Here is a 16,530-nt window from a genome sequence, read left to right as displayed (position 1 = left end):
CTATTTTTGTGCCAATACCAAGCTGTTTTCTGCACTATAGCTCTGTAATAGAGCTTGAAGTCAGGGATGGTGATGCCTCCAGAAGTTCCTGTATTGTACAGGGTTGTTTTGGACATCCTGGTTCTTTTGTTTCTCCATATAAAGTTGAGAATTGTTTTTCAAGGTCAGTGAATAATTGTGTTGGTATTTTAATGGGGATTGCATTGAATCTATAGATTTCTTTTGACAAGATTGCCATTTTTATTATGTTGATCCTACCTATCCAAGACCATGGGAGATCTTTCCATTTTCTGGTATCTTCTTTAATTTCTTTCTTTAGAGACTCAAAATTCTTATGGTACAGGTCTTTCACATTTTTAGTTAGTGTTACCCCAAGGTATTTTATGTTGTTTGTGGCAATTGTAAAGGGTGATGTTTCTCTGATTTCTTTCTCCACCAATGTGTCATTGGTGTATAGTAGGACTACGGATTTTTTTTTGAGTTAATCTTGTATCCTGCCACTTAAAAAATAATCTTAGGAGCACACACACACAATGTAACAACAAAAACATTTTAGAAAGGCCCAGAATTTGAATGAGAGCCACAGGAGTAAATGAGAGGGTTTGGGGTTTGGAGAGAAGTAAAGGAAGGGAGAAATGATGTTATATTATAACCTCAGAAATGTAAAAAGGAAATCAGAAGCCTCTTTATCTATATAATTTCTTTTGTATATTTTGGCCCTATTTATAAATAAAGCTCTGTTTGGTGTGTTATCATCTTTATTTAATAATTTTCTGCCACTTTGTTGAAGGTTTTTATCAGCTATAGGAGTTCCCTGGTAGAGTTTTTCAGGTCACTAATGTAGACTACCATATCATATGCAATAATGAGAGTTTGATTTCTTCGTTTCTGATTTTTATTCCCTTTATCTCCTTTTGTTTTCTTATTGCTCTAGCTAGAACTTCAAGGACAATATTGAAGAGGCATGGAGAGAGTGGACAGCCTTGTCTTGTCCCCGATTTTAGAGGAATTGGATTGAGTTTCTCTCCATTTAATTTGATGTTGACTGTTGGCTTGCTGTATATTGCTTTTATTATGTTGAGGTATGTTCCTGTTATCCCTGATTTCTCCAGGACCTTTATCCTGAAGGGGTGTTGGATTTTGTCAGAGGCTTTTTTTGGCATCTAGTGAGATGACCATGTAGTTTTTTTCCTCAGTCTGTTCATATGGTGGATTACATTGATGGATTTTCTTATGTGGAACCATCCATCCCTGGGATGGAGGCTACTTGATCATAGTGGATGATTTTTCTGATGTTTTCTTGGATTCGATTTGCCAATATTTTGTTGAGTATTTTTACATCGATGTTCATGAGGGATATTGGTCTGTAGTTCTCTTTATTAGTTGTGTCTTTGTGTGGCTTGGGTATCAAGTTTATTGAATCCTCGTAAAAAGAGTTTTGCAATGTCCCTTCTGCATCTATTGTGTGAAAAAAATTGAGGAGTATTGGTATTATCTCTTGTTTGAATTTCTGGTAGAATTCTGCAGTGAATCCATCTGGCCCTAGAGTATTTTGATTGGGAGAATTTTGATGACTTCCTCTATTTCCTTAGATGTTATAGGTCTGTTTAAGATACTTATCTGTACTTGATTCAATTTTGGTAAGTAATATCTGTCCAGAAAATTGGCCATTTCTTTTAAATTTTCAAATTTTGTGGAGTACAGGTTTTCAAAGTATGACCTGAAAATTCTCTGGATTTCCTCAGTGTCCATTGTTATGTCCCCCTTTTCATTTCTGATTTTGTTAATTTGCATATTCTCTCTCTGCCTTTTGGTTAGTTTGGATAACAATTTGTCTATCTTGTTGATTTTCTCAAAGAACCAATTCTTTGTTACTTTGATTCTTTGAATTGTTTTCTTTGTTTCAACTTGATTGCTTTCTGCCCTCAGTTTGATTATTTCCTGGTGTCTCCCCCTCCTGGCTGAATTTGCTTCCCTTTGTTCTACAGCTTTCAGCTGTGATGTCAACTCTCTGGTGTGACTGTTTTCTAGTTTCTTCATGTGAGCACTTAAAGCTATGAACTTTCCTCTTATTACCGATTTCAAAGTGTCCCATGAGTTTGGGTATGTTGTGTCTACATTTTCATTGAATTCTAGGAAGTCTTTTATTTCTTTCTTTATTTCTTCCTTGACCCAGGAATGTTGCAATTGTGTCTTCTTCATTTTCCATGAGTTGGCAGGTTTTTTGCACTTTGTTTTGTTTTTGATTTCTAACTTTAAAGCATGGTGGTCTGATAAGACACAGGGCATTATTCCAATTTTTTTTGTATCTGTTGAGGTTTGCTATTTTGCTGAGTATGTGGTCGATTTTTGAGAAGGTTCCATGTGATGCTGAAAAGAAGTTATATTCTTGTGTGTTTGGATGGAAATTTCTATAGATGTCTGTTAATTCCAATTGGGTCATAACTTCTGTTAGTTCATTTGTCTCTTTATTAAGTTTCTGTCTGGTGGTCCTGTCCAATGGTGAGAGTGGGGTGTTGATGTCTCCCACTATACCTGAGTGAGGTCTTATTTGTGATTTGAATTTTTAAAATGTTTCTTTTAAGAATGTTGGTGCCTTTGAATTTGGGCATAGATGATTAGAATTGAGTCTTCTTCCTGATGGATTTTTCCTGTGATGAATATGAAGTGACCTTCTTCATCTCTTTTGATTGATTTTAGTTTGAAGTCTATCTTGTTAGATACTAGAATAGCTACCCCAGCTCGATTCTTGGTAGAGGATAGATACTTCTTTGTATCCAATCTGTTAGCCTGTGTCTTTTTATAGGCTACTTAAGACCATTAATATTGAGGGAAATTAAGGTCCATTGAGTGTTTATTCTTATTTGTTTTTGATTTGTTGTTAAGAGTGGTATTGTATGTGGATTTACCTGCCTTTTGTTTTGGGTTTTTGTAAACTGGGATTATCTATTTCCTATGTTTATGTGAGTGTAGTTAATTTCCTTAAGTTGGAGTTTTCCTTCCAGTACTTTCTGTAGGGCTGGATTAGTGGTTACATATTGTTTAAGTCTGGTTTTGTAGTGGAATATCTTGTTTTCTCCATTTATAGTGATTGAAATCTTTGCTGGGTATTGTAGTCAGGGCTGGCATCCATGTTCTCTCAGAGTTGGTAGAATATCTACCCAGGTCCTTCTGACTTTCAGAGTTTAGATGGAGTAGTCTGGTGTAATTCTGAGAGGTTAACCTTTATATGTTACTTGGCCTTTTTCCCTTGCTGCTCTTAATATTCTTTCTTTATTCTGTATGTTTGTTGTTTTAATTATAATGTGACTAGGGGACTTTCATTTGTGGTCCACTCTATTTGGTGTTCTGTAGACTTCTTGTATTTTCATTTGCATGTCTTTCTTTAGGTTGGGAAAGTTTTCTTCTATGATTTTGTTGAATATGTTTTCTGCACCTTTTAATTGGGTTTCTTCACCTTCTTCTATACCTATTAGCCTTAGGTTTTGTATTTTCACGGTGTCCCATATTTCCTGGATATTTTGTGTTAAGGATTTGTTGGACTTAAGATTTTCTTTGCTTGATCAATTTACTTCCTCTAGTTTATCTTCAGCAGCTGAGATTCTATCTTCCTTCTTTTGTACTCTGTTGGTTATGCTTGCATCTGTGGTTTCTGATTGTTTACTCAGCTTTTCCACTTCCAGCATTCCCTCAGTTTGTGTTTTCTTTATTGTCTCTATTTCAGTTTTCAGGTCTTGAACTGTTTCCTTTCACTGTTTAATTGCATTTCCTTGGCTTTCCTTGATTTCTTGCATCTTTTGATTTTCCTTTTCTTCCATTTCTCTGATGGATTTTCTCATTTCCTCTCTGATGGTCTCTATCATCTGCATGAAATTGTTTTTAAGGTTTCTCTCTTCTGCTTCTTCTGTGTTGTGTTGTTCATACCTTGCTGGGGTAGAGTCCCTAGACTCTGGTGGCGTCATATTGGTTTTCCTGTTGTTGGATGCATTCTTATATTGTCGTCTTCCCATTTCTTCTTCCAGTGGTTACTGGTGGTGTCAAATCCTTTCCTGCTGTGTAAGGGTCTGGTGTTCTCTTCTGGTGGGTGCAATTGGCTCCAACACTCTGATGGGTCTCTAGGTGTGTGCAGACAGGTCTGAGGCACTCGCTCTCCAGGTGGGCGAGAGCAGGACTGACACAGAGATATCAACAGACTCTGGGTTGCTTGGTCCTCAGGGGTCGAGTCGTCCTGTCTACAGAACCTTGGGCAGGAGTTCCCAGAGAGGGCAGGCAGAAGTTGGGCCCAAGTCAGGCACCAAAGTGGCTTACCTCGGCACTCTGCACTCAGCACTCAGCACTCCCTGGAGGTGGAATAGTCCAGTGATCTCAGTAGAGTTAAGGTCCCAGGTTCCTCATGGACTGATTTAGTTTGCCTGCAGATACCGGGGTGGGATTTTTCCTGTGTGGGCAGGCAGAAGTTGGGCCCAAGGCAGGGACCAAAGCAACTCACCTCTGTACTCTGTGGAGGCTGGAATCCTGTAGCCATGACCTAAGTTTCATAGCAGGTATTTCACAATAGATAACAACTGTTTTCCTTAGATAGGTCCTCTAGAGTTTCAATATCCATTCAGGGCACACCTGAAATGCTAGTTTAACTTCCTCTCATTACTTAATACTCTTGTAAACTCCTTCACCTCCTGGCAGCACTATAGCCTGCTGACAAGGCTTTAACATGAGTCTTTGGAGAGGACTTGGAAAATCAGAGTGAGTAGAAACAATTTATTTAGAGTAAAATATATTTATTGTTTGAAAAAGATATGCCTAAGCATCTCTAGAAATTGTTTAACTGAATTTTAAACCATTTTGAAGGCAAGTATGGCAAAGTGATGTTACTTATGTGATTATGCACAGATACACCAATTCATGAGTGTCAGTCTCATCCACCAGTCCTAGATAGTTTCTCAAATCTCAGGAAGTGCAAGTCCCTGTGGTGATAGGAATAAGACTATTTCAAGATTCTAGAATCTACTATATAGTATTTCCTATGAAAAATTATCACTGTTGTTACTACTGTGAAACCATCATCAAAACTACCCAGTTGTTTTAAAATAGTTATTATAAATGCATATATATATATATATATATGTATATAATACATGCATGTACAAATGTATATCACAGTAAATTAAAATTTACTCAAAGCGAATGAGAAAGTATTCTTGGAAAGTGTACATATTAGCTGGCTAAAATCTGTTGAGTTTTTGTTTGTTTTTGACAATTCATAAAACTAAAATATTTAGAAGGAAGAAAAAAGTGAGCTGATCTTTTAAATGATTATTTATGTGGTCATAGGTTTGTATTAAAATTGAAATACCTAAAACTGCTCTGTGTTAGAATAAAGAGCCTTCATTGGAATTGATAAACAGTGCCACTAGACTTTCTTTTCTTGGAGAGAAAATGAGTTTATAAGAAATAACTTAGTATTTTTCTGTTCATCAAGAAAAGCAGATTTCTAATGGATCAGTTACAGAAGTGTCTGATCCAACTCATGTAGTCAGGAAAATATTCACAAATGAAACTTGAAAGTTTTGGTGTTTATTTGCTTGTAATCCTTGGATGTGGACAGTATTTAATAAATTACTATCATTTAGTTCATATTAACTTTGTATTTCTGTGAATATGTTCAACATTGATAAAGAAAATTTCCTTACACTCATAGCATAATTTACTGCTTCAATCAAGATATGTCTCATACATCAAAAGTCTTGGTGTTTCCCTTTACAAATGTTCTGAAATACTATTTTTAAAGTATATTAATAATGAAAACATTCTTTTACTTTTATAGAGGTTAAGGCTAATCATCTAGTATTCTGCAGTTTCTTCAAAACTTTAATTACATACAAAGAATGTTACTCTTTTTTGTTGTTGTTTTGTTTTGTTTTCTTCCCGAGACAGGGTTTTGCTGTGTAGCTTTGGTGCCTATCCTGGCATTCGCTCTGGAGACCAGGCTGGCCTCGAACTCACAGAGATCCACAAGCCTCTGTGTTTTGAGTGCTGGGATTAAAGGCATGTGCCACCAACGCCCAGCTAAGAATGTTAGTCTTAATTTTCTTGAGTCATATCTGGTAGACTATATTGAAAAATTTGGAATGAGTGAGTATTTTGTGTGAGTACCTGGGGCAGTTGGTTGAAGAGCTTCAGCAATGATACAGGGTAACTCATTTTCTCTCCTGATTATAAGTTAAGGCCATCAACCAACCATTGAGATGAATTTCAGGTAGGTTAACAAGAGATAACATGAGGATTTACTCTGTTAAGTCAGCCAAAATAAGCTCCATTAGCAAGATTATAAGAAGTTAAGCAAAATGAAGGTTTAGGACTTTGTAGGAAGTATATGTGTAATATGTGTAAAAGCTGTCAACCTCATGGTTGTCTTTGGACTTCAATGACACAAAGAACATAAATAACTTGTATGTGCAGAAACAGTGTCTGTAATCTTTACCTGCCTAAGATGCTGAGTCTCATGGGCTCAATAAAAATTTCTTCTGGAGACTATGTACATGTGGTGGTATGGAGGACTAAGCACAAGGCTTTACACATGCTAGGCAAGTACTCTACTACTCACCTTCCTTTCCAGCAGAATAACTTTGTTATCCAAGGAAAGTATTAATAATAGGAAAGGATGAATACAAACAACATCCATGATGCTTAAAAATCAAGAAGTTGAGTTTGACAATGATTTCTTAGTAATAGGGATAGATTTCCCACAACAATGATAGTTTTATACTGGAGACATGGTACAGTAGATTATAGAATCTGGATATGCTTAGTCCTATGACAACAGGGATTTTGCATATCCTGGGGTTTGACTTATACACATGTGTTTGTGTATCTGTGAATAATTACATTTGCCTTTTAAGTGGTTTAAAACTCAGTAAAAGTTGCTGAAAGTGCTTAGACATATAATTTTCAAACAATAAAAAATTATCTACCTTGCAAAAAAATATGTCTATGCACTCTGTTTTTCTTAAAAGCCTCCCAAAGGGCATGTGTTAAAACCTTGCCAGCAGGCTATAGCACTATGAGGATAGGAGGGAGTCTGTAGGAGAATTAGGTATAGGAAAGAGGAAGTGAGACCTGCACTGCAGGTGTTCCCTTGAATGGATATTGCAACTATAGTGGACACAGCTAAAGTAAAAAAAAAAAGTTTCTCTAACAGGCCCTACCTACTAGGGCTTTTGCTTCATCACCAACTCAATAACAATTGAACCAACTGATCATTGACTGAGCATGAACCTTTGAATTACAGTAAATCTCTTTTCCCTTAAGTTTTCTTATATATATATATTCATTATATATATATATATAATATATATATATATATAATTCACCTTATACACACACACACACACACACACACACACACACACACACACACACCACAGTGAGAGAAGGAGACAGAGACATAGAAACAAACAGAGGGAGACAGAGACAGAGAAACAGAAGATGTCAGAATGTTAATAAAGAAGAATAATACCAAGATGTCACATCGCTGTTGTAATTATGCCTGATAATAGTTCAGAAGCTTTGTTGTTTTGAATGCAATGCCTTCTATAAGTCTCAGATACTTGGTCCTCAGTCCACATTTTTGGGGAACAATTAGGTCATGTGACTTCATTAGAGGTATGTCATTGGGAACAAACATGTGGTTTTAGAAGTTTCCCACCACCTCCAGTGCTGCTCTGCCTCCTGCTTGCAGGTCACAATGTGAAGTGCTAATGGTTCCTACCACCATACCATCACACAGCCATTAAGAATTCTAACACCCAGGAACCATAAGCCTCATTAAATGCTTTCTATGATTGGTTGACTTGGTCATGATTCTTTTTCCTTCACAGCAATAGAAAAGTAAACAATACAGAATTCTATGGGCTTGGCTTGAAACCCAAGTTTAAAAATACTGGGGAAATATGGCTCTCTACAGCAAGCATAGAATCCTGTTAGAGATTCCTGGCTGCTTTTGAAGAAAGTTGGATTCCAATAAAAATAGAGTAAAGGCCAGCCTTTTGAGTTAACAGAAATGAGGAATCCACAAGGAATTAGATTACTTGCCATCCATATCATATCCTGTCAGTTCTCTGGTACTTGGCAGGGAGCTGAGTCCGAAAGAATAGTTTACTTGGTAGAGGAAATTTCAAGGCCTCACAACACTCAGGCAAGTCTCATGGGCCATCACTGGCAGACTTTTGTCAGATATCCAATGAGAACTGGAAGCAAAGATGATTGGAAGTTTTGAAAAACTTGCAACTTTTCCAGAAAAGGAGTGTAATTAAATTTGCAGCCAAGTGTGGCGTGGTTGCCAAAGATTCTAATTTTGTACTGAGAAATCAGAGAAGATTCCTTGATGGCCTCTCAAAAATCAGCAAGATTGCATCTGTCACAGCTTCAAAGATTTTTGTTTGTGATGAGAGCCCTAGAATAACCCTCTGAAGCCAGGCTGTCTCAGGTGTTGTTTTTGTGGGATTCATGCCTCTGAGTAGGGCAGTACAGACATTTTAGCCATGGTCGGAGTGAGCACAGCTACTGCTCATATTGGCATCAACTTTAGTGTCATCCACAAGATGCTAGTTTGGAAATCATAGGAGAGATAGAGATAGAGAGAGAGAGGGGGGGGGAAAGGGGGAGGAAGGGAGGAGGAGAGAGGGAGGGAGGGAGCAAAAAGGAGGGAAGGAGGGAAGGAGGGAAGGAGAGTGTGTTTAGTCATTAAAGTACTTGGCAGTCAAGCATAATGACCCAAGTTCAATATAAGCAGCCACATAAAAAGGCTAGGGAGGCATGATGGTGTGCATTGTAATCCTAGTGCTAGGGAAAAGGAGACAGGGAGATTCTGAGTCTCAGTGGCCAAGCAACCTAATGCAATCTGGAAGTCCCTTACAAAGAGAGATCCTGTTCTAAAACCAAGATGTGTGTTGTCTGCAGAATGACATGTGAGCTTAGAGTATGGCCTCCATACATGTGAACATAAGTGCATGCATACTTGCACACATGTGTTCTCTCTCTCTCTCTCTCTCTCTCTCTCTCTCTCTCTCTCTCTCTCTCTCTCTCTCACACACACACACACACACACAGAGAGAGAGAGAGAGATTGAGAGACAGAGAGACAGAGACAGAGAGACAGAGAGACAGAGAGAGCATACAAAATTAAAAGTTGTAAAATCTATAGTACATATCCTGTTCCTCTGGCTCTACCTCTTCTTCCGTGATGCTCCCTGAGCCTTTGGTACAGGAGTTATATTTTAGATGTATCAACTGGGACTGGAAACAATATAATTACTTGTTTGTATTTTGATCAGTTATGGTTGTCTGTAATGGCGCCCTTGTATTGCAATGACAAGTTTCTTTGATGAGGGCCTAAGAGCTAGAAAAGGGAAAAATGATTTAATTATATTGCAACTTAATTTTTTAAAAGAATTATAGAATCATTCTGACTTCCACTCAGAATCCAAATTAGAATAAGAAAGAACTGGCAGGAAATGGTACTGGTGAAGTGCTCAGTAGGCATCTCTGACAGGAGAATGCAAGAGGGTGTGGGGGTGATGGTAAAGAAAAGATGGAAACTCCAGAAAGTCAGAGGTGCCAGGAAAGTAAGTTACTTGCAGAGAGATACCATAGGCTGTGAACTGAGCCAGTTCAAAAAAGTAGCCATGAGGACTGTTGCCAGAAAAGCAATAGCAAAAGAGCTACTCTTGTCTTTGGTGACCCACATGAAACTCCTGTGTGTTCTGATTTTTAAACAATGCACCTCAGCTTTTAGTGTTTGCCCTGCTTGGTATTGGCCTTGGTTTCCTCTAATTCTTCATTGATATTTTTCTGTTCCTTCCTTTTGGATGCTAATATTTATCATGTGACATTGTATGCTGTGATTACATTTAGCTTGTTTTTAATTTTTTATAGGTACAACAGAAACAAGTTTGCATATACTTGGGAGATTTTATTCTAGGACTTCTAGGAAATCCTGGAACACGTAAAGAGTTCTGGAAGTAGACTGAATGCATTTTGCATTGTAAGATGGATAGAAAAGTTTCTGGGTCAAGGTCTTAATGTTATATTTCCCTTTTGTTTTTAAATGACTATCAATTGATCTAGGATGTCCTTCTGTGTGCTTCGAATATGTGTTGCTTTTATTGGTTGTTCCATAAAGCTGTTTTGGCCTATGGCAGGGCAGAATATAGCTAGGTGGGAAATCCAAACAGAAATAGAGAAAGAAAGAAGGTCAGGGAGACACCATGTAGATGCTGGGGAAACAAGATATGAGTCAAGAAGCCAGTTGAAGCTGGGCATTGGTGGCCCATGCCTTTAATCCTGGCACTCGGGAGGCAGAGGCAGGCAGATCTCTGAGTTTGAGGCCTGGTATCCAGAGCAAGTGCCAGGATAGGCTCCAAAGCTACACAGAGAAACCCTGTCTTGTAAAACAGAAAACAAAACAAAAAAAGAAGCCACTTGAGCTTCTTGGTAAAATATAAAATAATAGAAATTGGTTAATTTAATTGTGAGAGCTAGTTAGCAATATACGTGAGCCATTGACCACATAAATATAATTAATGTTAAGCCTCAGAGTGATTATTTCATAAACAGCTACAGGACTGAACAGAATGCATAAAAGCTTCCAACTGCAACTAATAGCATCTTTTATGGGATAGCTGGCCCTGGATACTCTGGCAGGAGAGTGGTCTGGTCCCTCAGGGGAGAGCTGCTCCCCCCTTCAAGAAAGATTGCCCCACCCTCATCACAGGCATGCTCCCCACCTGAGCAGCACAACAGAGTGGAAACAGTCCTGAGGGCCTCAGCAAAAGAGCTGTCCCTGCTCATTCCCCCACCATCTGTCATATGATGCCAGGGGTGAGAGGAAGTATGTCCTCCTACCATGATTACTACCTGCATCAGGCAAGAGAGCTGGCCTTGGAGCTAGAAGAGTAAGATAACTAGTCTTGTCCCTTACCTGCTGCAGCACACAGGAGAGCAGGCAAGCCCTGCACCCCATCTGGACAGCATACTAGAGCTGACCCTGCTATTGGGTTCTCAGGTAAGCCAGTCCTGAGGGCGTGAGAGCAGGAGAGCTGACACCCTACTCTTTATAGGCCCCTGCAGCAATCGGGACAAAACCTGGGCAAAACAGAAGAGCTGCCCCTGTTGTTATGAGTGTGGGTGACCTGTATCTGAGAACCCGAGTGCAGAAGGAGAATTGGCCTCACTCCTTGCTACAGGTTGTGTTGGGTGAGATAGCAAAGGCAGTGCTGGAGAGCTTGCCCAGGTACTGATGATGAGGGAATGCTGGCAGGCTGACCAATCCAGCTACCAATGAGGCCCAGAACCAGCGCTATGGCATGTTGGCCCACTCTATATCATCCACCTAATCTGTGAACTTTTGGAGTACGTGAAGTTGATGAATTAACAGATCCAAAGACACAGGACAACAGCAAACTATACTAGAGACGCCCCAGTGAGAGGCCATTGTTAATGGCAGTAGCATAGAAGAAGCCAGAATTATCAACCCAGACCAATGACTTGTGACAATGATCACTTGCAAATAAAGATGAACTAACTGAAGGGTAAACTGTGTGACTCAAGGGGCCATGCAACAGCTTCCAAGACAAGATGCTTCTCTTGTTTTCTTTTCTTTTGTTTTGTTTTTTGTTTTTAATTTGGTTTTGTTTTGGGGGAAGGTTGGCAAGGACAGAGGGCTGGTGGAAGGGATGAGGAGATGATTCAGATCAGAATGCAAGAAATAAAAATCCACAAAGAATCAATAAAAGCTAAAGAAATATGTGTTTATCTAAAAGTAGTGTTGTTTAGAGCTGTGGTGCTAGTGGAAGATTATATCTTCAGGAGTAAGGAATGAATGGAAGGGAGTGAGGTCAGTGAGGCTAGGCTCTTAAAGAGGGTGCAGGGACTTCAGCCCCTTCCTATTGGTTCCTGACAAACACAGGTGAGAAGCTTTCCTCAAATGGTCCTTATGATGATGCTCTGCCCATCACAGAGCAGAAAGAAATGAGTCATCTGAAACTATAAGCCAAAGTAAATTCATTGTCCTTTCAGTAGGTTTCTCTCAGTTATGTTGTTCACAGTGATAGAAAGTCAAATGCTGTGGTGTAAATGGTATAAAGGACCAAGATAGAAATCAACTTAGGCTGTGCCAGGTTCTGTAATGTTTATTACTAGATCCAGGTTCAATAGGGTTAACTGAGGTACTAAGCTGCACTTTGTCATGGTCCTTTGCAAACACACTGCTGGAGGTATATTTGCATTTCCACAAGCTCCCTAAGGAAACCTTGAATATTCAGCTTTAATTTTATCACCAGACTTACAACTCTAAATAATTTCATCTTAGCAAATAAATGAAAACACTATTTCATGCTTAATGGAGTTCATATGATATTTTGAGATGATTTCTAAGCCTTGGTTTATTCTTTTAAAACAAATGTTTTGGTCGAATAAACTTTGCAAATTTAATCCCCAAATGTTTCTGTTAGTTATGCTGGCATCTGTTAGATTGTTAATATTAAAATAAATGAACTGAGAGAAATCCTTGGGTAACTATGTGTTTGGATATGGTTGATTTGTTTTAACGTATTCTTCTCATATAGAAAGGAAAACATTTTCAACCCAACAGCCTGGCACAAGATGTCCTCTTAGAACTAACTGAAGACTTGATCAAGTAACAGGCATCAAACAAATGGTAGAGATTTTTGTTGTTGTTTTATATTTAGGAGATATGGTATACATGTGTAAACTAAAATAAATTTCAAGCTGAACAAATGCAATTATTCTACAATGATCAGTTGCAGTTCACTTTTATCCCCGCAAACACCATTAAGTGGAAACATGAGAGAAGAGAAAACTCAGTAACTTTTACTCTACTTTCAGTTTTCCAATATGTGTTTTAAAAACAACAGAAGTGGTACTTCCAATTTAAAGCAGATGGCTAATATTGTACTATAAAACACAAATTATTTTCAAAGTGTACCAAGGTGAAAATTAGAGATTTTAAACAAACATTAAGGTGGTAAGTCTGTTAGTATTCAGGCATCTTTACTGGCCTGTCCTTGGGGTTCTGACAGGATACACCCTCAGCTGCAGCCACTAAGAGCACCACCTGCATATCCACTATGTTCCCTTTTAAAAGGGTTTTGCCCACCTCCTATCTTTCTTTCTCTCTGCTTCGCTACCTGTCTGTCTCTCCTTCCCCAGCCTTTTTCTCTGCCTCTTTATTCGCTTCTGCTGTTCCTGTCCCCAGAGACTGGTCTGCCCTCTCCTCTCTCTTCTTTCCATTCACTTTTATCCAATTAAAAATCAAAAATTCCTCTACCCAAGCTCCGTTGAATGGCATCTTTCACTCGCACTCTGCTTTTAAAAATTACAACAGTCTGTTTTTCTACCTATTGTCTGTCATGATAATATTCTATATTGTATTTGCTGACATGACAGTTGCTCACATTCAGCATATTCCTCCCAAACTTCTCACTATGTATTTTAGGGATAGTCTCTATTGCCTTTGTAGAAAGCAAAATAGCTGAATCACTCGTGTTAGTTGTTTTTTCACTGTGACAAAATATGGGGCAAAACCAATTGAGTTGAGGCATTTATTCTCAGTCTATGAGGACTCTGCATACGCTATACACTTGTGGGCCTGCATGAGACACAATGGTGAAATGGAGGGGGCAGGACTTAACAGCACTGTTCACTTTATGACAGACATTAAAGAAAGATTTATTCCCTACAATTAGGCACCATTTGCCAAATTTTCTGTGTCTTCAAAACAGTAAGCTTATGGACTTATAACCTGTTTCATAATACTCATATTAAATAAAGAAGAAAGCTAACTTTTGCAGGTAGGAGTCTCTGTGGACCTTCATAGGTCATAGTACATGTCCCTATCTATCGCTTATCCCCTTGAGACAACAATGTCTCATTTGGATATAGCCTGGGGTACACAACAAGCCCCATTGTTCCCACAGTCTTTATCCCCACACTCAGCAGCTGAGTTAAAAGAGTATGTGTAGCCCCACCCAGCTGTATAACAATTGTGCCTACATGTGTACATCTGTTCATGTGACTGCAGATGCCTATGGATGCCAGAGGCATTGGGTCCTCCTGGAGCTGGGGTGAAAAGTCACTATACTTATGGGGCTGAGAAGTGAACACAGATTCTCTGAAAGTGCTACATTCATGCACTCTTAACCACTGAGCTGTACTCTCTCTCTAGCCTAACATTTTTTATTTTTATTTTTTCAACTTTGATCCTGGAATTTGAACCCAGGTTGTACATTAACACAGCATGTGCTCTTACAGAGCAATCTCTCCAGCTCTTGTTCCACAATAATTCTAAACCACGAAAGCCTAAAACGTTTGGAAAACACGGTCCAAGTGAGATCATGCTCTGGTCAATATTAATAAGAAAAATATTTCAAGAAGAAGGTCTGTTAGCTTTCATTTGAATTTTCAATCATAATTAAAACTCATCTCTCCTAATTCTAAAATTCAGGATGCTTGAGTTAGGAAAAACCATACATTCATTGGCATGCTGGGCATCAAAGGGAGTTTGAGGCGTTCCTGAGACTAAATAGTAATACCTACAGTGAGGCAAAAATGGCACTTATTCCATATTTATTTTGATATAACCACAATGACCTTCTGGAAATCTATGATTGTCAGCAGAGAAAATGCTCTGTAAATGCATTTGTGTAGAGACTCTGTGTTAAACATTATACTCAATTAAATTAGCAGACGGTAAGCAGCAGCAACGAAGGAAATTCCTCTGAAATTCTTAGGAAGGCATGTTTTTCCACTCTCTATACCTGTATCTTAATGCTATCTTTTCCTGGTATCACAGAGAAACTGTCAATCAGCTTCTTTGCTGGAGTAAAGGAATGGATGGTGTAGTTTAATTTTATTATGGAAATTGATTTGCATCTTTTATATTTCTTGATTGAAATCTTTCCAGGTAATGGCATTGAAGAATGCTCATAAAACTGCCATGACTAGGGTAATAACTATTATTATGATCAAATTTAATAAAAAAATCCTTGCCTGCAATATGGGCACTATGAATAATTCATGTAAATTGTTGCTTAAAATGTGATAGAGAGGGAAAGACTTGTAGAAAAAAAACTTAATGTATCCAGACAGGAATGATAATTGGTTTTGGGAAATAATGAGTTCTTCATGTAGAAGCCAAGACTAACAAGGATATAGGAGAAGCTCCACACAGATGAGACAAATCCATAGCTCAAGTTTTGCAGGGTAAGCATTATAAAAAGAACCATCAGGAAATACACACCTTAAATATTTAGAACCCGGGTACTTTATAAGCAAGACTTGAAGAATATTCAAAATCAGTCTGTATTTATATATTCTACAGCATCTATGGACATTGACTGTAGTGCTCAAACTTAGTAGTGGAGATCTAGAAAAATCAAAATAATACTGAGGAATTTGTCCAAATTCAGCACCAAAGAGTAGTTTACTTAACACGTTTAAAACAATTTTAGCTTTGCAAAGAAGGTTATTCCTGTCGTTATGAAAAATCACTTTGGTTTCAGTTTAATTTTATTTATTTTAACTCCGTTAATCTCTTTTCTTATTGCTTTTATTGGCTACCATCTGGTGGAAATATATTGCAATAGCAGAGGAAGGTTGAAATATATGTAAGAAGACAATAAATCCAATTATAAATAAAATCATAACATAAATTAATCCTGACATCAACAGCAAGGCTGACATTAAGTTCCTTTTATGACACTGAGCTATATTATTACTAAGCATATTACTCAAGTGATTTTACAACTTACATTTGTTGATGTATTCAACAGGATCTATACTACAGGACTGTCATAGGAAGTAGAACCCAGATTGTTTGAAATCTTTCCATGTCTACAGAATATGTAGTTTCCTAAACAGATATGTTTTATAGTTCTTGTTTCAGAATAATTGTAATTTTACCTCATTTTATATGTGAACAATGTTTCTTAAGAAAGAGAATTCTAAAGACCATAGAAATTGGAAAGTTCTCCCATGCTTTTGGATTGGTAGAATTAACATTGTAAAAATAGCCATCCTACAAAAAGAAAATCACAGTTTCAATGCAATCTCAAATACAATACCCGGGACATTCTTCACAGAAATGAAAAACAACACTCTAATATTCATATGGAATAACAAAGGATTACTGATGGTCAAAGTAATACTGAGAAAATAGAGCAATGCTACAGGATAGCCACACTAGATATCAAGTTATATTATACAACCGTTGTCATTGTAGTGGTATAAAAATAAAGATGTAGACTAATGGAACAAAACAGAAGCTGGAAACAGCCATCTTATATTTGACAAAGATGCCAAAAATACATAGTGGAGAGAAGACAGTGTCTTCAACGAATTTTTCTGGGAAGACTGTATGTTCACATGAAATCAGACCCCTACCTGCACAAAGATCAATTCCAAAGAGATTAAAGCCTTTAATATGAAACCACTAGGACAAAATAAACAAAACCAA

The sequence above is a fragment of the Cricetulus griseus genome, chromosome 2 (assembly GCF_003668045.3).
Source record: "Cricetulus griseus strain 17A/GY chromosome 2, alternate assembly CriGri-PICRH-1.0, whole genome shotgun sequence".
In the NCBI taxonomy this organism is placed as follows: Eukaryota; Metazoa; Chordata; class Mammalia; order Rodentia; family Cricetidae; genus Cricetulus; species Cricetulus griseus.
Note: the sequence above shows the minus strand (reverse complement) of the source record.